Below are 22,745 nucleotides of genomic sequence, written 5' to 3' on the forward strand. Positions count from 1 at the left end.
CTTTTGACATGTCAGTGCAGAAATGAACAAAACAATAGGCTTAATACAAAATATTATAAGATTAAAATATGGTAAGATTAATATGATATAAATTCACATTACATTACATAAGAATATCAGATGGTTCTGTCAATTTTAACGACTAAACCACACTCTGTAATGTTTCTGCATGCTTTCACTTTCATATTCGACATTAAATGCCGGTGGAAATAACATCTCACCATACTTGTAATTCTCTCTTCATATAACCGTATATATATATGGTTATTACACAACCATAATACACTGTGATATAGCCTGGTTGGTTTGTTTGTTGGATTTTTTTGCTTTCTCATTACAATCGATACGCTCTTGAGTTTGTTTCAATCGAGCCGAGACTTCCTCATACCTATTCAGGCGATCTTAGACTGTTTGTTTTGGCGCAGTTCAGAGCATGATTGCAGGATTCACATAAGCCAAACGTAGCGTGCTAAATGGGCAAACGAGACTGGTTCCGAAACAAACATCTAGGTGTGAAAGCACTCTATTTGCACGCAGTTGACAAACAGTCGCAGCCAAATTTAATCCACTTTAGTGACGAGGTAGTGCCATTTAACAATCCTGTGTACTGTCCCGAGTGTCTTGCACGCTGGCCCCAGGCCATCGGTTAGTCCTTATTGTTGAGCCCTGGAGTCACCAGATGACTTGAAGAGGTGTGTTTGGGAAGGATTCCGAATTTTAGATTACACAAGCGTTCACATTGTTTTACATACGTTGTTTAGCAACGTGGACACCTCCAAATGGTGTTGAAAGAGTTACATGCTGTACTTATAAGATATAATTCACCTAAAAAATGTAATTTCTGTCTTTATGTAATGTATTTGTGACCGCAAAATCACACGTGACGTGAGCTGACTGTCAGCTATTACAGCAGGGAGGGCGGGCAGACGTGCGTGCGTGTGCGCGCCTCTGAATGAAGTTTACTTTAGTGAACAGAACCTGCATAAGCTGTGAATACTAGGTAATAAAGTTGTAAATAACATTCAGTTTGTGGCACAGAGTGATCGCTTGGGAGCCGCGCGGGAAGTTTGAACCGCTCTTAGCAGTGAAAATGAAACCGAAAGTGCACGCAGTGTTGCCACATGTAGCTGACTGATTCCAGCCCAAAAAGTATCCAAAATCTGCCAAATGCAAAAATACCCACCCAGTCTCCTGTATTCACGAAAATCACGTCAGTGACAGATTTTAAGCAGAAAATTACAGATTGCAAGCATGTCTCAAACACAATAATTCAACATCAGAATTATCATCAGCATTAATAACCAGGACAAATCTAAAGTCTGTTCAAGTCCACCATTCCAAGTCTACTAAATTTCGCATTTTAGCCAACAGTACAGCTACACAAAGCCTATTGCTGTTTTACCCCATGTTTGAGAATAACAATAATAATAGCCCACTCATATTAACCTTTATTTTACATCTACATAATCGTGAGAAAATCGTGATCTTTGTTTTAGTCAAACAAATCGCGATTCTCGTTTTAGCCAGAATCGTGCAGCTTTACTCACCACATAAATAATTTAATACAATTAATTTTTGTTAAGGCTGCTAATGTTATAATTTCTTGTACCTGAATGTTTTAAACTCACCTAAAATGCTAACACATGGGCCTTAAAAACTAATGCAATCGATAAACTTTTTCTGTATTATGGCTAGACTTTGGCAATGACTTCACAAATCACGTGTTCTGAACTGTGGCTTCTGTTCAACTACAATCCTCACTCCACATTGTGCATCTTGCGGTGTGACCATTGCGGATGCATGTGATGTGAGTACATAGCCAAGTTGTAAAAATGTGACGCATCATGACAGAATTGCAAAAACAACATCCCAGACATATATTTTTGCCATTAAGCAGATCCCATATATTTGCTAAAACCTTTCCCTTCCTATTGGTCTTTTTAATTCATTGTCAGTTTGTTTTCTTTGTTAATTTTTATTACGTTTTATTTGAATGAAGTTTTAGTTTCTGCACCTCTACAATTGTGCAAACACAGGATGAGTAATTTTACAGCAGTTAACACCACAAATTTTCTTCAGAATTTGTGCCATTTATCTTTATCTGCACTGGGAATCCACTCTTGTTTACTGCTTATATTAGCGGCCATTTCTCATCTGCTCCCACATGAAAAAGCCCAGAGAATATCATCTCTCTCTCAAACTGACTCATCTGTTCCTCTGTAGAGCTCTTTCACACTCAGAGGTGACTCTTCAGTGGGCGTCTTCTACAGCCCCATGATCTTTCCTGCCCTCCTGACACCCTTGCCTGCCCCATATTCAATTCTCGCTCTAAGTGAGAGATGCTTTGGTGCTGGCATCAACCAGGCCTCTTTGGCAGGATTCAGGCTAGTTGGCCATGCCAGGCGTACTTGGCTGTGTGCGTCTGCTTTCCAGAAGGTTGCTAGTATTCTGGTCTGGCTCCGATTCCTTGTTCTCACAGGACTGTTTATTTTTGTGCCTGCCCCACTAGTCTGCTACCTGCGTGTTTTGAATACATGTGGATGAGTGTTGCAAGTTAATTTCAGAGCAGAAAAAAGCCCTCTGTATTCCTGAGGCATTGTACATTGTTTCTGTGTCACATCCTACCTCTTGCTGTGAAAAAAAACCTGCTGAGATTTCATATTTCATTTGATGATTTTCTTGCATAGATCACGCAAGCCTGAAATCTGCAGTTAATTTGCTCACCCTCAGGCCATACAAATTGTATGTGACTTTTTTTTTTGTTCTTCGCCAGTAGGTTGTTGTCTTTTTATTGTTATAAATTTAATTTATTATAGAAAAGTTTTATTTATAAAAAAAAGAATTATTTTGTTTATTTTTGCCATGAAAAAGGGAATCATGGTTGTTCATAATGCAATAAACTCAAACTTTTCTTGATGTGGTAATTCATTAAATGTAAATAAATGGCTACCATGATTTTGAAAATAAAAAAACATACAGGCAAAAAAACATGAATACTCATGGCATCTGAGGATATGGTGAAGTCCTGGCAATCCAAAAAGATCTCTGCAATAAACTGAATATTATTTTATGTTTAATTTCCAGTCAATGCAAATTGCCTCAACAACATGTTCCTGAAAGTCTGATGCACAAGTGTTCTAAACCTGTGTTTGTGCTAGGGCTGTGCCATATGGGCAAAAGAACCCTATTGCTTAAACAATATTGCACTTTCGATTGAAATCATGATTTTGTCACACACAGATGTTTTATAGTGTGAATTTGAAACATGTTTCTGAAGGAAAATAAGTAGATCTTTATCAAAGACCTGTAACGTCTACCGTGCATGTACGCCATCAAACTCATTTAAGGCTCAGATGTTCTTTTTGACCACATATCAGTAGTTGCGTGTACTTTTTTACGTGCCCACAGATTTTTTATTTTTTTTTGCCATGCATAGAACAGACCTCTTTTTGAACCTGCCGTGAAATAGGCGACTTAATTGGAGTTCACCTGTGGTAAATTCAGTTGATTGGACATGATTTGAAAAGGCATACACCTGTCTATATAAGGTCCCAGGGTTGACAGTGCATGTCAAGAGAGATTTGACAATGGCTGTACACCGTAGCTTCCCATCCAACCTTATAGAGCTCGAGAGGTACTGCAAATAGGAATGAGCAAAAATTCCCAAAGACAGGTGTGCCAAACTGCCAAGCTTGTGGGATCATATTCAAAAAGACTGGAGGCTGTAATTGCTGCCAAAGGTGCATCAACAAAGTATATAGCAAAGGCTGTAAATACTTATGTACAAGTGATTTTTCAGTTTTTTTTTTTTTTTTTTCAATAAATTTGCAACAATTACAAAAAAAAAAAATTTTCATGTTGTGATTATGGAGAATTGTGTGTAGAATTTAGAGGAAGTTAATTGATTTAATCCAATTTGGAATAAGGCTGTAACATAAAGAAATGTGTAAAAAGTGAAACTCTATGAATACTTTCCATATGCACTGTATATCAGTAAATTCATGCTGTAAGGTGATTTTAAAATGTCCAAATCGTGATTTTAATACGATTTCACTTAATCGCACAACCCTAGCTTGTGGTAAACCTGGGTGCTACAAACTTTATAAAAAGCGATATTTTTTGGGGTTTTTGTAAGGAATATTCAGAGCATTCTTTCCATTCTCAAAAAAAACAGACATTTTGAATGCCCCTGGGGCCGCTGACAAGACGTTCGTCCAAGGCCCTGATGTTGTAAATAATGTTTATTTTTTTGCACAGACCAGTCGAGTTGTTATAAGACATCATTAGCTATGGGGAAAAAAGATAAAATATTAGCTTAAAAAAACTTTGTCCATTTTCCAATAATGCATTCAAAAAGGTTTAATGGAAATTGAAAGATGTGCACACATTTTGAAAATAGGCATCAAAAACAAATGCGCACAAATGAGTATGATAAACTTTTAATCCGATAAGACAAAATCTGCATAAAGTATGGGGGAAACACATTCCATTAAATAAATTTACTGAATAAATTTGTTACGACATTGCTTGTCACATTGAAATTGTTAATAACTGTTTATCTGCATGATTTGAGGTGCAAGTAATATATGAACTAAGAAAAGTTTAGTAATTTATAAGGAAAAAAAGACCCACACTGGTTTCTCCTACCACAAAATTTTTGTGTGGCTGTCAGGAGGTGACAATTTTGTTCTTATACATTTGATGGAAACTGCTTTTTTCGCAGAGGTTTTATGCAATATTCCAGTTTTGCACATTCATATAATTTGCACCTTTTTGTGTAAACCGTTATTGGATCATCATGAGTATTTATTTAGTCTCTCCTGTGGTTGTTTTTCTGACTGTCCGTATCAGTTGACTTGCATGTTATAAATCATCAAGGATAAATCATCACCTCTATAAAAAAAACAAACTCTTCTGAGTTTGGTTTCAGTCTTATAAGGCTCAGTCACAAACTCTTTCATTGTGTGCAAGATGATTTTAATTTTTAACTGTCTACAATTGAATTGTTGTTTACAAACAGTTAGTTGTTTAGAAACAATTAGCATATTTTGATAGTCACACCTTGGTGGTAATCTCTCATTTTGTGATTTGTTAAGTCTATGAGCACACAATGTACCATACACTATGGTTGTTGATTATAAAGGCTCAGTGATTTCAGTTTCATTATCACTTTTTTTGCTAATAGTTTTCCAGAATCGTCTCTTTTTATGTTACCCACCTAGGAATTGTTTGTAATCTGATTGCATATCTTTATTTTTTTCAGTTATTCAGTTCTTTTTATCTGTATTTGAAAGGGAAAGATAGCATCCATGTTAATATTTACTAAAACTCCTTATCTATTTAACCTTTAATAAAAGAATAAACGGTAGTGAAATTTTTTTTGTTTACTATGTACTTCTTCTATGACTGACATTATCTTTGATGAAAGGCTGATTATTATGTGTTATCAAGGGTGTTTTAACCTTTAACTTGACCTGTGGTTTAGGTCATCAAATCTAACAGGTGAATTCCTCCTGTGGCTTTGTTTTTTTTTTTTTTTTTTCAAATACTAATATGGCTTGGCTTTTGACGAACCTGTAGTTGGTTTCTTGACAGTAGTGCCTTATAATCAGGAGGCATTTAATTAAATAAATGGTGACAAAGAAGTGAAATAAAACTAGTTTGTGGTACGCTAGTAGTTGGCAGGTTGTATTTCCTGTGTGAGATCACTGTGCAACATCCCCTGACAGTGTAAGATCAATGAGTTCAAAGCTTTTTCTAACTTAAAGTTCTTTATAAAAAAAATTTAATAACAGCTGATTTATTTTTTTCTTAAGTTGCATGACCAGAACTCAACTCAGTAAAATCTTCTTGACAACATTCACTGTTTGTTTCTCTTCTTTGTAGGAGAAAGAAAAACATTGAAGATGTGAGTTGTCCCACAATGAGACTCGATCTTCAAAATGGAGCTTGTTGTTTCCTGAGTCTGAGGTAAATTACCTGTCATAGACTATTGTTGTCATCTTGCTCTCTCGTCACAGAGAATGTTTATTTGTCATCTTACAAATTACAAGAAACCTCAGATGCCTCAAAGGAGAGATGAGAAATGAAGAGTGAAAGTATGATGTAGGAGAGATCAGGGGAAATCGCTGGGCCCCAGTTCTTCACAAAAAAAAAAACTGTTTCCTGTGCGCTTCTTCACACGTTTAAAGCGCATGAACAATTCTGAGAATTACTAACACATTTTTAAAAAGTGATTAACCCCTTTGTGACCTCATAAAAACCTAGGGGGTTCCTTATTGAGTGCTAATGTAGGGCTTATTAGAAAACTAACACTAATACAATAATTTTAGAATTTACCTGTTAATGGGTGGTTTTAAAGAAACCCAACTAATTAGTCCCAAGGCTTTGATTTAAGGTAGTACATGTTGATTAGTTCCTTACAATTTTTGAAGGTGTGTTCACACAGGATGCATTCTTTTTCAAAAGCAGCCTGACGAGAAGCATAAAAGTGTACAAGAATATGTGCTTTTTTCTTTTTTGTTTCCTTTTTACATTAGTTTTAAATTCATACATCTTTCTAAAATACTATTCACATGGCTTGAGGGGCAAAAAATATGTTCATGATCATGTGAAATAAATACATTTTGTATTTTAATGTAGTTTATTAATTATTTTTCCTCATAATTTTTTCCTAATTGGTTTTAATTTTAGTAATAAATATAGGACTAATGTAAAAGAAATAAGTTTAAAGGGTATGCTGTGTCATCATTTTAAAACTTTTTTTTTTTCTCATTTAACGACTGACTTTTTAAAAAATCATTACAAAATCATTACTCCAGTCATTATTGCTTGTATAACTATAAACCATTAATAATAAAAATAATAATAAAAATAATAACAATTATTATTATTATTATTGTAATATTAATAATTATTATAATAGTGATTTCTGAAGGATCATGTGACTCTGAAGACTGACTAAAATTCATCTTTAAAATCACTGCAATAAATGATTAAATTATAAAATAATTTAGAGCAGTTATTTTATAGAGCAATAACATTTCACAATTTTACAACTTGTACTGTATTTTCGATTAAATAAATGCAGCCTTGGTGAGAAGGAAAACTTATTTTAAAACATTTAAAAATTATACTGACCCCAAACTTTTGAACGGTAGTGTAGGTCCACTGAGGAGAAAAATGCTACCATAATTGTTTTTTACAATTTCACATAGATTACTAGCATTAGTCCTGATAAAAAGCAAAAGCAAACATTCGTTTAAGCATTTCTTTTATAATTAAAGGATATTTCTGTGATTAAAAAACAACAACATTGATAAGTATAATACAGTACAATACTAATGATAATTACATTTTAAGTGCTGGTCGGTTTTCTTGGCCTGCTGCAAATGTTACAGTACATTAAAAAAAAAGGTAAAATAAATAGAATTTTAAAAAACAAATTGGAAGCCTGATAACAAAAAAAGTGTGCTTTTTTGTTGCTTGAATTATTAATTGTGAATTTCTAATTCAGATACTAATTTGAAATAGTGACGTTTTAATAGGTTTCAGTGGGGACATTTTTATCCTGAAGGTCAAAATATGTTTCTTTTGTAAAATAAATATTAAAAGATCAATAAAAATAGATTAAACCATACAAGGGTTAGGGTAAATACGGATGAAAAAGTACCCTATAGTAGCAGACTTTACTAACCACCTTCTGACTCATCTCTCAAATGTTTTGTCCATCTTTTTTAACAGACACAACTGAGTGGTGGATGGCTTGAGCTCCGTTGAAAGATTAAAAACAGGAAATGCTCCCCACCCAGATATGAAGAGTAAGGAGAGGCAGAGATAGGTGAGACACAAGAGTTTTGTATGGATCCGTGTTGGAGTTATCTGTCCAACAGAAACGCTTCTCTTTCTGATAGAGCTGACAGGCTTGTAGTAATCTCAGTTGGACTGAGCCGCTGGGTAACAGCCATGGCTCGCTCCTTCCTGAGAAGCCAATCTCAGTGCTCCTCCCGCACAGACAAACCCAAATACCAGCAAACATTTGTGTTATCACTCAGCTCATGCAGGAATCTGTTGGGAAATAACGGGCCCATGTTAAGAAATAACTGAAAGTCACTGCTTTGTTGAGGCTTGATGGGTGATGGTGTGTTTTTTTTTTTTTGGAAGGATTTGAATATAGTTGGTCTTCTTTGTCGAACAAGACACATCTTTACACTTTGTTTTACTTAACTGAGGTGTCTATAATAATGTGACCCTGGTTGTAAGTGTCAGCTTTTAAAAACTGAAAGTTGATTAAATAAGTTTACCAATTGACATTTGTTTTCTGAAATGGAGCTATTTTGAGTGTTCAAAAGAGTCTAAATGCTTTAAAAAATCACATTTTAAGGTTCAAATTAAGCTCTTTTCAATGCACATTACCAAGCAGAAATCGAGTTTTGATATGCTTACAGTAGGAAGTTTACTAAATATCTTTATGAAACATGATCTTAACCTAATGCTCAAATCCTAATTGTTTTTGGCATAAAATAAAGATGTATCATCAATGAATTTTTAGCTATTGCCAAAAATATACCCATGCAACAAAAGATAAAGGTTTTGTAGTCTACGGCCACACATATCAGTATTATAAAGGTAGTAATGATCAGTTTATTAATTCAGGTCCTTGAACATCCCATTGTGTACCTGGTGTGATTATTTTCGGCATTGGGATCTTACATGTTTCCCACTTCCATTGTCACATAATGAGTGTTATTTGACCTTTCAGGGTCATTATCAGTCATTCTGCCTGCCTGACTTCCTGCCAGTTTTGTTGGTGTGCATCTGCTCCATAGATGACAGGGAAGGCCAAATTGAGCTTAGTGGGACCCATACTCTGCGCAAGCCAAGGACAAAAGACAAGGTCACATTCCTTCTCAAGATTAAACACAGCATCAGCAGTGCAGGGCGCATGGGAACCAGGGTACAGTATTGTAAATCAGGGCTGGAACAAATTGGACATTGAATGGAAACTTTCAGAGTCAGTCTTTGGTTTAGGGAACTTTGCATCTCAGAGAGAAACCTTTAAATGCAAGATTAACGGAAAAATGGACAAATCCTTTTTATGCTGTTGTTCACAAAAAGTTTAGTTGTTCCACTCAGTTTTTTTTCTAATGCAAGCAGGAATGTCTTTTATGGCCTGGTTATGCCAAGGATATTAAGAATTACTACATAATAATACTATATCTGTGAATATTGGCATGAAGAATAGTCCACACCACCTCTAATAACAATAATGACAGAGGAATATTGTTAATGACTTTCAGAATGAATTTCCAACTGATGAACCATAGAAATACTGACAGCAAATCAGAATTCACACACTAGAGTATTTAAAGTGGCAGATATCATGACTTCAGCACACGCTTGCATTAAACAGAACATCACCTTGAGTAATATCATTATCATTCTTGAAGTGAATGGACATTTATGCTCCAAAAAGGATAAAAAAAAACTTATGAAATGATCATCTCATACTCTGAAGAAAAGACTTCAAATGGCCCAATTCTACTTTTGCACCCTTTCTCCTTGGCCCTTGAAACAGTGTGTGAAGGGGGAGGGCTTCAAAATTTACCCCTAAAAAACGAGACAGCACTGCATCACGTCATCATGTCATCTCGATCTCTTGCTTCATATGAGATTGACGATCTTCAGGAAATCACTGAAGGCATCTATCATGTTGTCATAACGATATAATGTGGTAACAAACTCGTAACTGTACTGTGCATTTACACCCTGGCCATATTCATCTAAACATGTAAACACCAAAACAACATTAACATTATAGCAGACACTGTAAAAATGTCATTATCAGCCACTAGACTTTTCTGACAGGGTATTCGGGTGTCATCAAATGTCAGGATGTTGTGGGACTACTGTACAGGAGTTATTATTAGGAATTATAGATAGCAAAATTTAGTGGTATTTATTTATTAAAGCATGACGGTAAAACACAAACGCCATTATGAATGCATTAAAACATATGCTTGTTTGTTGTAAAAAATTTTAATAATATGAAAAAAATACTAATTTGTGCAACTCTTTAAGTGTGCAGCCATGCTGCCGTTGTAGATGGTGTATTCTGGGGAATTTCTGTACCCTTTGGTTTTGAGTGTGGTCCTGAAAAATCTCTGTTTCAAGGGATATCTAGTCCATCTCTTTAGCCTTATGCCTTCAAGACTAAGATAATTGGGACACCCTTACCACATGAATGTGAACCGTGCAAATCGAGGGGTAGGGGTAAGGGGGTAGAATTGGGATTGGGCCTAAATGAGAGCTCTTGCTTGAGACTAATATAAAACTTGAATTGTTGGCATGTCATTGCAAAAAACTGATCATCTGTATTGGCTTCATCCAGGAATAATGCCAGTGGTGTAAAGTTATAAAACCCCTGCTAAAATGATTCTGAATTAGTAGGACAAAATGTATCATTTATTTGTTTATGGAGTAGATTTGAAGTGTTTTTTATTAGATTTTTGATCAGTCATGTTTTTTTTTTTAATAGTTTGTTTCATTTCTTTCATTTTTATTGAAGTAATTCAAAATCACCTTTAACTTGTGTTGGAAATATAACTTAGTCAAACTTTAAATTTTTTGTTGAATTTTTCTTATATGGAGCTCATATGGGCTGGCTGATTAATTAAAAAAAATAATTGAAATCAACATTCAGAACCTATAATCGATCTAATTATTTTCAGTTACTTTCCCTACTGCGTTTTCCCCACTCTAATTTATACTTCTGCGTTGAACGCACTGTTGTGGTCCGGCAATGCCTTCGTGCAGTCGCATACACGTGCACCTCTAAAAAAAAAAAAAAACTACACAATGCACTTTTGCACTACATTAATTATGATTGGAAGCTTTGCCAGAAAATCATTGAGATGTCATATTTTTCATTACAATAAAATTTTTATTTACATTAAAATATTTGTTTACTGAAGATTCAAGAAATGCGCTGTTAAAATATTATTTACAGGATATACAAGAATTATTTTATTTAGAAGAGATACTGCTTGTTTTTTATTAATGTGAAAAACACCGTATTAATAATTAATATTGTTTCCAAAAGTGCAAGTTATTTATTAAAACAATTAAGAAAGAGAGACTGTTGGTTTTAGGCAGTGTGTGTTTTAATTTTAGTTGTTCAACATTGAAGCAAGTATGGATAGTAAAGAGTGTGTTTTCTTTATCTTAAAATCAAGTAATGCACCCTTCATTTAAACATCTCTGACTTGTAATTTGTGAGCGTATTTACTGTACAAAACCTGTCAGTGAACTATGAGGGCAAAAAAATACATAAATAAAATAATCCTTCTTTAATCGTAATCGAGTTAAAATGTTCAATTAATCGAGATTTTTATTTTAGACCAAATCGCCCAGCCCTAAGCTTACCTCTTTACTTTATATGAAACATGTCTGCTTTAGAAGACTAAACATGCAGCACTTCTTCTGTTGAAATCACCTTCTCTCTCACAGTGTCCAGTGGAAAGAGAGAGGAAGTCAATATTGTGATAGGAACATGTGTTTGGGTGTTGGGGTTTGTATGTGGTCAGACCTCTGTTGTTGTTTTCCTCCTGTGGGAAATCTCTCTCGTGCGCGCAACGGACACGGCTCTCTGAATGTTGTGGTTACTGCTGCATCTCTCCACTTGTGAGGTGCAGAAGGTTATGCAATCACTGATAAATAAAATTCCAGTTTAGCTGGAATGCTGAGAAGGCCCAGTACTTTCCTTGACAGTCGCAACGACCTTGCCTGAAAGAATGTTTGGAAAAAAAAAAGACACAAGCCACAAAATAGTTACATTATAAATTGCATGTCAGCACATACAGACTTGGGAAAGCGGGAGTTGAAAGAGAAATTTTTTTTGCATCACACATCCTTTACTAACTCGTTCCTGTCATGGCTTTCTCCCCCATTGTGGATTGTTATGGGAACATCCAAAAATCGCTTATGAAAGCGATAACTGCGTGTGTGGTTGTGAGTTATGTGCATTTTAATGATGTAAGACTATCTATTGCACACCATTTAACATTTAAGGGATTTCATGCAGCCTGATATATTTTCCAACCCAAAATCTTAGGTGATTTGGCTGAGGCTGAAGAACTTAATTTAATAATAAGGATGAATGACTGTGGTGTCTGAGATGTAGTGATCCATAACTACACTTCTAAGCTGCTGAATCCATGTGAATCCCCCTCTCTGACGTAATTGGACTGCTTTGAGCTTGTGCTCCCTGAGAATTGGAAGTCTACTGTAGGGAAATCTCTTGCTCTTACGTTGAAACTTGAGCAACAGTATCTGCACTACAGCTGTGCCGTAATACATTACAAAGTATTCTGTGGGGCGGGGTATTTCAGGTCAGCGCTGCGATTAGCAAATAAACATGGAGTAATGTCTCAAGGCCGAAATGAAAATAAACAGATGATCTGGATCAGTTACTGCAATCTCCACTCTTTTTTTTTTTTTTTAATAGAGACTTTGCCAACCAGACACTGCGGTCGATTGGACTTTCTGTACATTCTGTCAAATGACAAAGTGGAGTTCTAGGAAAAATCTTTCTAGGAAAAACCTTAAATACAGAGCACACCCTGCACTGCAAGTTTATTCCCTCCTTTCTCTTTCCACTTCTGCTCCTCTTTTTTTATGCAATAGTACATACTGTATTGCAGGTTAGGACAGTATTTGTGGAATTTGAACAATAATGCTGTTTAGACTGGCTGAGGATCCTTAGTTTTATGACAAGGTCATTTATAGCATTCATCAATGAGACTAATACGAGTAGTTTGTTTTCACATCTGTTAAATTCCTCCATTAGTTGTGATGGGTGCTTGTGTAATGTTAAACAAGCAGCATCTCAATAAAGCCTATTGTAATGGTTGTGATAATTCCCTGTGTTGGCCTCAGGCCAGCGCACTCCATCATCTAAATTGAATTTCTTTCGTCAGCTAAATGAATAAATAAAATCAGCTTTACACATCCCTTAATGTTTCCATATCCATCTTAATGTGCCTTTTCCATCTTATCAAGCATTTCTTCTTTATCATATACTGTACAGTAGGCATGGTACGATAACAGTTTTCAAATATTCCAAGGTTTGTAAAGCCAAGGTTTTAAAACCGCCAAAATGTTCTGTAGTAACATTCCTAAGGTATGTGCAAGATTTTTTTATTTACTTTTTTTTTAAGACAGCCCTTTAAAGCAGCAATTGACAACTTTATTGTGCTTATAATAAACACAATGTTATTATCTGTTGTTGTTGTGAATGCTAATGTAGTTATATTTGTAGTTGCCATACTCTAATTTGAATGCATATTTGCACTGAAGAACTGTCAGATGTTTTGTTCTGATTTTTGAATGTAATCACATAAAGTGCATCTTGTCATCCATCATTGCTAAATCACACGATGCAGTATTAGGATTTTTTTTAATACGCAATCCTGTTTACAGGTCACGTTGTACTTTGAGGTCCCACACACACACACACACATACACACACACACACACACACACACACACACACACACACACACACACACACACACACACACACACGTGTTTACTGGTTTTGTCAAATTCACGGGTACTGAGGAATATGGTGAAGGGGTTGTCCTGTGTGATAAGAGCACACCAACGGGCAGCCTGACCTTCAGAGGACTGGACTGAGCCTCTGTGAGGCAGCATGAAGCAGGAACACGAGGCTCCTACCTGAAAATGAACACAAACTCACATGAACAGTGATGTCAGCAGATATTATAAATAGGTCACGAGCACCTGTATGTGCCACCTACTGCTCTCAAAAGATGCAGAGATGTCAATTGGTAGTTGAATTTAATGGTGGTAAAAGTCTCTTTAAAGGGGTTTGCCAAGTATTTTTACATAATAACTTTTCGCAAAAAAACAAATAAGTATCTGGCTAGCACAAATTGTTGAACCCCCCCTATAAAAAATAAATAAATAAATAAATAAATAAATAAATAAATAAATAAAATATAAACTATAAAACAAAAAAATTAAAAAACAAAAATAGAAATAAATAAAATAAAAAAGAAATGTTAAACCTTTCAATTAAAATAAATAAAAAATAAAATATACAACTAAAAAATATTAAATAAAATATAATATAAAATGAAATGAAATTAAACCTTATTCCTCCCATATTGCATTTTAAAATAAAAATATAATAAAAAATAATAAAATGAAAAATAACATTTAAAAATAAAATAAAGTAACCTTATTTTTCCCATATAGCATTTTACACTTTCTATTAAGTATTACATATTATACTGTGTGCGTGCGTGTGTGTGTGTGTGTGTGTGTATTAATATGTATTATGTATACATAAAAAAAAAAAAAAAAATATATATATATATATATATATATATATATATATATATATATATATATATATATATATATATATATATATATATATATATACATACAGTGGTATATTTCTAAAGGTGCCTGTTGGCTTGAAAATTTCAAATCAAATCAAAATCAAATCACTTTTTAATGTCACATCATCAGCAGCTTGTGTGCTATGATGAGTGAAAAGCTTAGGTGCTGGCTCCAGACAGTACAAACTACAGATCGTGCAAATACAACGACAGTACAAAATACATAAAATTTTCACCAGATGTTAACAACCAATGAAATATATATAGTTTACAAGTTAAATTATTTGTAATAAAATGAAAAGACACAGGAAAAAGAAATTATTGAACACATGTAGAAAGGGAGGTGTAAAAAGACATTGACATTTTTTAATTTCTAAAAATAAAACAATTTTAAAAACAATACAATTTAAAAATATCCAAATATTAAAAGTCCAGTTAAAGCTCAATGCACTAATGTACTATACGTTATTAATACAATAAATACTCCATATTTATATGAAGTCCTGGCTTTGTTTCTTTATCCAACAGATTTATTTTTTGTAATGAAAAAGGGTTAGTTTAAGCACAGTATGGGCCGTTTAACCCCACAGTGACCCCAGTGTATTATAATATAAATATGCATATTAATCGGTGAGTTCATCTAAAAATCAATGACAATGTAAGCATGATGACACCCTTATGCTGTAATGATTAGGTGACTAGATGTATAATGAGATGCTTTAAGTGCAGCACTAGCTCTTGGGCTGAGGAATTTCACATGGATCCTCAGTAAAGCTCAGGTTAATGGAATTGGGGATTGAGGACCCTGTGTTTAGATTAATGGGAGAGCGGGATGCTACACAGTTAAGGGGTGGGGGGGTCAACAGAGGGTACGGCCAATCTGGCTAGACTGTTTCGTCAGTGGATTCTCTCCTAATCCTCTTTCTCCGACTGCCACCGTGACCATGTGACCGCCTCTGAAACAGAAACCATGAATCTGAAGCTTCAAGCCAGATAAAGGGCTTAATGAATTGTAAATAAACTAGCATGCATTATGAATGATGAAATAAAGGCAGAACATAATCTGTGGATAAACCCTTAAAAGTCGGTCTTTCCAGGAAGGGCATTATCTAAATTTCACAAATAGTTCTCTTAAATATTTGCCCCCTCTTGTGTCATGTGCTTCCTCTTTTGCAGTGAAGAGGTTGTGTATCAGATAACCGTACCCTCTGTTGGTGGACTCAAATTGGACTGAATTCCTCAGTAAAGTGGTCTCTCATCTCTATCATGGGACGTGTTGTACTTCGTGGTTACTGGGTGGTCCTGTCACAGAGGTATGGTTTTCAGCACTCGCTCCTGTAATGCCAACTTTCCCACAACTCATATTTCAGCATGAAATGCAGTTTTGCCAGTTAAACATTCTTTAACGGGGCTCCCGGATGCAGTTGTCTTGTATATTTGTTTTTGTGGTTTGCACGTTATGCTAAAAGGACAAGCTGCCATGTGAACATTGATTAATTCTGTACTGTTCAGCACTCGTTTGACCATCACATCTTCTGTTTTTTTTTTTCTTATCTCTTTTTCCTTTGATTTCACTCCCCGCTTACTAACACTCTCTGTTCTTTATCTAAGGGCAGCAGGCCAGGCACACGTGTACCAGTGCTCTAAAGAAGGCCAGTTCAGTGGAAACTAGCAAGCAAACACTCCAAAAAGGACACGCGCTCCCTCAATGTCAGCAAATATTTGGTCACAACTTCAAAGAGCAGTGACAGTCATTTGAAACTGCGGATCGGACTCATGTTTGTCACTGTAAGAGCAGGTGGAATGTGTAAGTTTCTGGTTTAAAAATGTGATTTTATAATTGAATAGTGTTTTTTCCTTAACATTTGTTCTAATCTTTTTGATTAGTTCATTTTTCTTGCTTTATTTTTGTAGGCCACGTGGCAACATGTTTTAGAGGCAGTCTGTGATGTAACAGCACTGCTGTCACCTGCATGTCCAGCTGTGCTGGTGGCTCAGAGAAGTGGACTAATGAGGGTCCTAAGGTGAATCTGATGGATTGAATGAAGTGTAATTAGAAAGATGGATTGTCACTCAAGTGTGACAGCCAGCTCATTCTGTACCTGAAGTGTTCAGAAATCTGCCTACTAGTCTGTTAGGACTCTATGGACAAAAAATGTAATATCATTAACAAAGGGTAAAATATAGAGGTCTACAACTTGTTCCCTTTAAGGGTTTGGATTATGAAGAACATCACACCAAGTATGTTTATCTGAGGGTAGTCGGGCAGTTTATACAAGTGTGTATTATTTGTCTGTCTTTCTGTATGATATATTCTGACTCTTTGACTTTTGAATGAAATTTTACCCCAAAACTCCTGTACGCAGATGCATTGCAATGCATAATTTGTTCTGAGACAAAAGAGGTAAAGCACACAGCATATAATTATATCTCACAATGTCAGTGTCTAGTAATCTCATGAGTATTTGTATTCACATCAAATATGGTTCTACCAAATATATATATTTACTGTACTTATTAAAAAAGTCTTAATACATTGACACAAACAGCACAATATTGTGATACTGACTATCTAAAATGAATTGTTTTTGTATGACCATGTCCATAAACTAATAAAAAAATCTTGATTATGTAGTGTAATGTAATTTGATTAACCATTATTCATTTAATTATACTTTAGTTCACCATGGAACACACAATAGGCTTGTTAAGTCAAACTGTGACACCAAAACTGCCAAATAAAAACACAAAAGCAATCAAATTCATGCATGTGTTGTAATCCATATCTTTAGAATCTGTGTGTTTGTGAGGAACAGACAAAAGCCTTTATTCAGCAGTTTATTTAACTCTGTTTTACATTGATGCTCATTTTCACCTACAGTACCTGCTTTATCACAAAACCGCATCCTAACATTTAAAGGTGACTCTTGATGGCACGGCTTCTCGTCTGGTCCAGATGAGTGACCTAACGTAGGCATACATGCTAATGTGGAGGGCATGGCCCATGAGTCTCGTCACTGTTTGTTTTGTCTTCTGATTAGCCAGTTGTCCACTGGGGTTTTACACTCATGGAATTTACATGAGCACGAGGAAACAGTGGTGTCTGAGGCTCACAGTATGTTCATTTCCATTTACTCATCTTTTATTGTTTTACCATGCCTTGGTATACCCAGATTTTATTATGGGCACCTTTAAATTATTGCAATTGCACTATTATATGTATGTATGTATGTATGTATGTATGTTTATATATGTTTATATGTATATATATATATATATATATATATATATATATATATATATATATATATATATATATATATATATATATATATTTTTTTTTTCTTTTATTATTATTTTGTAAATGAATTAAGTTGGGTTAATAAGTAGGAGTGTAATTATGTTTTCATTTTAGTAAATAAAGTGTTTTAGGTAGGGTTAGGATAAATGTACATCATTTGTTGGTAAAATAATAAGTGCATCTTTACAACTGCTACAAATTTTATTGACAAAAGATTTGTAAATATTTGTAGCTTTAAATCCATAGGTTTGTTTAAATTTCAGCAGTCTAAATTGTACCTTTCAACATCAGTGAAGTGATGCGTTCCAATACACATTTATAGACATTTTAGAGAGTTTGGATATTTGCATAAGTAATACTGCTAAATGTTACAATTGTTTCATTTTTTCATATTTAATGTACTTTGTTTCGACAAAAACACATAATTTAAATATTAAAAACACATTTTTTTTCATTTTAACAAAAATACAAAATAGTAAGATGTTTTTAATAAACTTAGTAACTTTATTCACCTAAGGGCACATTTAATTCATTAAATGTTACTGTAAAGAAAATAAAACTTTCTATTTGGCAAAGAGGATCACATGACATTCAAACAAGGAGTAATGACTTCTGAAAGTTCAGCTTTGCATAAACAGCTAATGGGTACAATTAGTACAAGATGTGTGTAAGAAATGTGATTCGCATTACAATTCACGAACCTGCAATGCACAAGCCAACATTTGTTTGCACAAACCCCATTTATCATGTTCCTCTGAGGCAATACATTACTAAATATTTGCAATCCATAGCCAAGATTTTGCTGAATGAGGGTTCATCACAGGGTTAAGCTGGTGCCGCCACAGTCATGACTCCGTCCCTTTTTTTCTGGCAGCCTTGATCCCTCAGGATTGCTTGACATTGCATCATTTATCTGTTCTGGTGTATTTAGCATAGTGAATGTGCGTCAGATTGAGTGAGAGCAAGGAAATCCCCTTTTGCCACGTGGGATATGAAAAAAAAAAAAAAAAAGGCTCCAGTTGGACTCAAAAACTTTCTCTCTTTTGCCTTGCAGCAGTGAATGGACTCGCCACGCTCCACTGCCGGCATTTACACATCTCTCACCATGCGCCTTCCCGTGGAGATTGGCTCACTTCGTTTTCTTCATGATGAATGTCTCTCTGAACCTCTTGTGGCATTTGAGTGAACTGCCGCTATTTTACAGATTCCAGCCCAGACATGATTCATCCAATAGAAACTGCAGAGGAATTTGCTGCATCACAAAACACATACCCTGTTGAGGCTTTCATATGTACGCAGCATTCCTGTTTTGTGACCAACGCAGTCTTGAGAAATTCATTTATTTGTTCTCCTTTAGCCTATTCTTCAGCTTCAACAGCCTCTCCGGCACTTTCATCTCTCTATAGAGACGGGTTTGTATGAATAATATATGCCACATTGCCTTCCCATCATTAAAGGTGACCTTGGTTAATTATTGATCGGGTCAGATGATTACAGTCCTGACCTCTGTATGTTCTCATATGCAGCTTGGCTCGCTTTTCATGTCCACGTTCTTCCTTTCGTTATTTCTGGAGGCCCTGAGATGATGAACTACTGTCTGTTATTGTTGTTGGGGAGAGTCGGCGCCTTCACAGAGATGCAATGAAAATGCAACCCCCTTTAAGACTACTTGTGTTTTAATGAAATATGTGAGGGGTAATGTACAGTCAGCTCACTAAATAGACCCTGACAGGGTGATCAGGTTGAGCCTGAAGGGTTTTTTGTTGTTTCAATGACCGGCTGACTCTAAAATGTCCTGCTTATTACCCTGAAACTTCTCGAACGAATGTATGCGATGATGAATTATTGTTTAGTTGTTTTTATTATGCTTCATTTTAAAAAGAACCAAATCATAATACAGTTAAAGGTTAAGGTTCCAATCTTATTCAAGCGGAGAACTAACTAAAATCGGGTTTCATTAATTGTTGGAGTATTTTCTAGAATTTGACTTGCATTCAATGGCCACTTTGGGCAACGCAGTGGTAGTGTCCTGATGTGAATCTGATGGATACCTAGTAGGTAGTGCTGTCGCCTCACAGCAATAAGGTCACTGGTTTGAGCCTCGGCTGGGTCAGTTGGTGTTTCTGTGTGGAGTTTGCATGTTCTCCCTGCGTTTGGGATTGGGTAAGCTAAATTGTCCGTAGTGTATGAGTGCGAATGAAATGGTTTGCAGCTGGAAGGGTATCCGCTGGGTAAAACTTGCTGGATGAGTTATCGGTTCATTCTGCTGTGGTGACCCCAGATTAATAAAGGGACTAAGCCGAAAAGAAAAGAAAATGAATGAATAAATGAATAGCCACTTTATCGAGAGGGGTCTGGCTGCAGACTCGGTGCAGGTGCAATCTGAGCTGCATCCAATGCTTTTTAATGTGCTCACCTAACCCTCACCCCTCACTAGCTCCACTGAGTGCGTTGTGCCTGACATTGCATCTCTGAGCAATGCAATCCCAGCTTGCAATCTCGGGCTGCATCCAGATACTATTGATTTACCTGGTACAACCTAGTTCCATAGAGTAAATGCCTCAAATTTTAATGACATTGGTTTAACAAGGCGATGAAAAGATTTCTCAGGAATTTTGGTCCATACTGACATTGTGCAATTTGTGTAGATTTTTGTTTGCCTACACATCCATGATGTGTATCTCCAGTTGAATCCCAAAGATGCTTTATTGGACTGAGATCTTGTGACTGAAGGACATTTGAGTGTAGCAGACCAACTCTCATGTTGTAGAAACCAGTTTCAGAGTAATTGTGCTACATCACATGGTATATTTTCCTGCTGGAAGTACAGTAGTCATAACAAGATTAACACATTGGTCATAAATGGATGGACATGGTCAGCAATAGTATTGACACACTTGCAGGGTATATGATGTTTAGCTGGTACTCAGTGGCTCAGAGCAGTTCAATAACATAATCTCTCAAACTAATACACCACCAGCATCAAGGAGGATCATGCTTTCATGTTGTTGATGTCAAATTGTGACACTACTATCCAAAAATCGTTGTAGAAATCAAGACTTCTTAAATCAGGCAATTTTGATGAGCTTTGGTGTCATAATCATATGCAACTTCAGTTCTTAGCTGACAGAGTGAAGTTTTATCTGTTTTTGTAGCTCATCTGATTCAAGTTTCAGTGGTGTTATGTTCAAATATGCTCTTCTGGATCAGTAATGCATTCTTTTAGAGTTACATGTACTGTTGCCTTTTTAATAGCTCAAACTCCAATGTACCATTTGAACTGGGACTTCATGGTCATTCACTAATAATTTATATATTTGTTTTACTTCTTTAAACCACGTTTCGGAGTCAGGCTGTGATGTAACAACACACTAGTGTCCACCGTCACGTCCAGCTGTGCTCTTGGCTCAGAGAAGTGGACTAATGAGGGTCCTGATGTGAATCTGATGGATTGAATGAAGTCTAATTAGAAAGATGGATTGACACTTAAGCATTAAGTAGCTTAAAGCACTATGTAGCATTAAATAGCTTCTGTTCGGCTCCTTCTGTTCCTAAAGTATTCTAAAATCATCCTTCCTGCATGGACACTGTGGATGATACCTTTTAATGGGTCACAAATAACAAAAATAGGTGGTGAAATATAGAGGTGAACAACTTGTTCTCTCTGAGGGTTTTGATAATAGAGAATACAGAGCACATTTATGGGGGTGTAGACAGGCAGTTTCTCTTCTGCACATTTTGATTGTAGCAAGTAGTTATTTTAGTTACTGTTGTCTTTCTGTTAGCTTGAACTGATTTGGTAATTTTCCTCTGGTTTCTGACATCTAAAAGGTGTTTCTGCATACAAAATCACTGCTTACTGGATGTTTTCATTTTCTTAGATTTCACTATTCCGTTTCTGTAAACCCTAGAGATGGTTATGCATGAAAATCCCAGCACTTTCTGAAATATTTAGTCCAGACTGTCTCACACAAGCAATCCATGCCACATGCAAATTCATTTAAAGGGATAGTTCACCTAAAAATGACATTTCTGTCATCGCTTAATCTCTTTTCACTTGATCGAAAACTGTTGGAGATTCTTTTTTCTGTTGAACACAAAAGAAGATATTTTAAAGCTAAAAACCTGTAAACATCGACTTCCATTGCACTATGGAAGTCATTAGTTACAGCTTTCTTCGAAATATCTCCTGGTGTTCAACAGACTAATGAAACAAAGTTTTATAACCACTAGAGGGCGAAAAAATAGTGAGTAATTTTTCATATTTTGGGTGAACTGTCCATTTAAATTAATATGAGCGGATCATCTTGACCTAAATGCATTTTCTGTCACGTGATTGGCTGTGATGGTCTTGCCGCTAAGGTAGTCTATGAGTTGATGCATAAATTCAGCAGTGATGGGGCCAAGTTTAGAGGGCAGTAAGTGTGAATTTTCAGTAAAAGGTTGACATCTATGGAATGCCATGCCTATTGATTTAAAGTTACAATCAGAACTCCCAGTTTTTTTCTGTATAGCTGAAGGAATGGTTGAAATCTTAACAGTAATGTAAACATTAATAATAATAATAATAACAACAACAACAATAATAATAATAATTTATTTTACATAGTTCTTTTCTGGACACTCAAAGCACTCTACACATAGGGGGGAATCTCCTTATCCACCACCAATGTACAGCATGGATGACGTGACAGCAGCCATAATGCGCCAGACTGCACACCACACACCAGCTAATTGGTAAAGAGGAGACTAAGTGATGAAGCCAATTATGATATGGGGATGGTTATGAGGCCATGATGCACAGAGGTCAGTTGGCAGATTTGGCCAGGATGCTGGGGTTAAACCCCTACTCTTTTGAAGGACATCCTGGGATTTTTAACGACCTCAGAGAGTCGGGACCTTAGTTGAACGTCTCATCCGAAAAACGATATTAAGTATTATTTGTTCAGGTTGGTCAGGTTTACATTTCTCTAGTATGCAGATTGTTGTATTGTTTTGTAGAAGTTTTTTTTTTT

At 35.6% G+C, this 22,745-nt stretch overlaps 1 long non-coding RNA gene across 5 annotated transcripts in view; it reads left to right on the top strand.

Annotated features, from left to right (window-relative positions):
- Positions 1-22,745, top strand: part of si:ch211-139k8.2 — a 76,178-nt gene that overhangs the window by 53,295 nt on the left and 138 nt on the right. The window contains exons 3-8 of one of the 5 annotated variants that reach the window (XR_015478691.1): positions 5,887-5,970; positions 7,744-7,840; positions 15,606-15,742; positions 16,041-16,236; positions 16,317-16,453; positions 18,785-22,733. This is a non-coding gene — a long non-coding RNA (si:ch211-139k8.2). Of the gene's footprint in view, positions 1-5,886; positions 5,971-7,743; positions 7,841-15,605; positions 15,743-16,040; positions 16,237-16,316; positions 17,070-18,784; positions 22,734-22,745 lie in introns of those variants that run through there. The other 4 variants (XR_015478690.1, XR_015478688.1, XR_015478687.1 and 1 more) reach the window with 4 other exon arrangements.

This window comes from Danio rerio, chromosome 2 (assembly GCF_052040795.2).
Source record: "Danio rerio strain M-AB ecotype USA chromosome 2, GRCz13ab, whole genome shotgun sequence".
Lineage (NCBI taxonomy): Eukaryota > Metazoa > Chordata > Actinopteri > Cypriniformes > Danionidae > Danio > Danio rerio.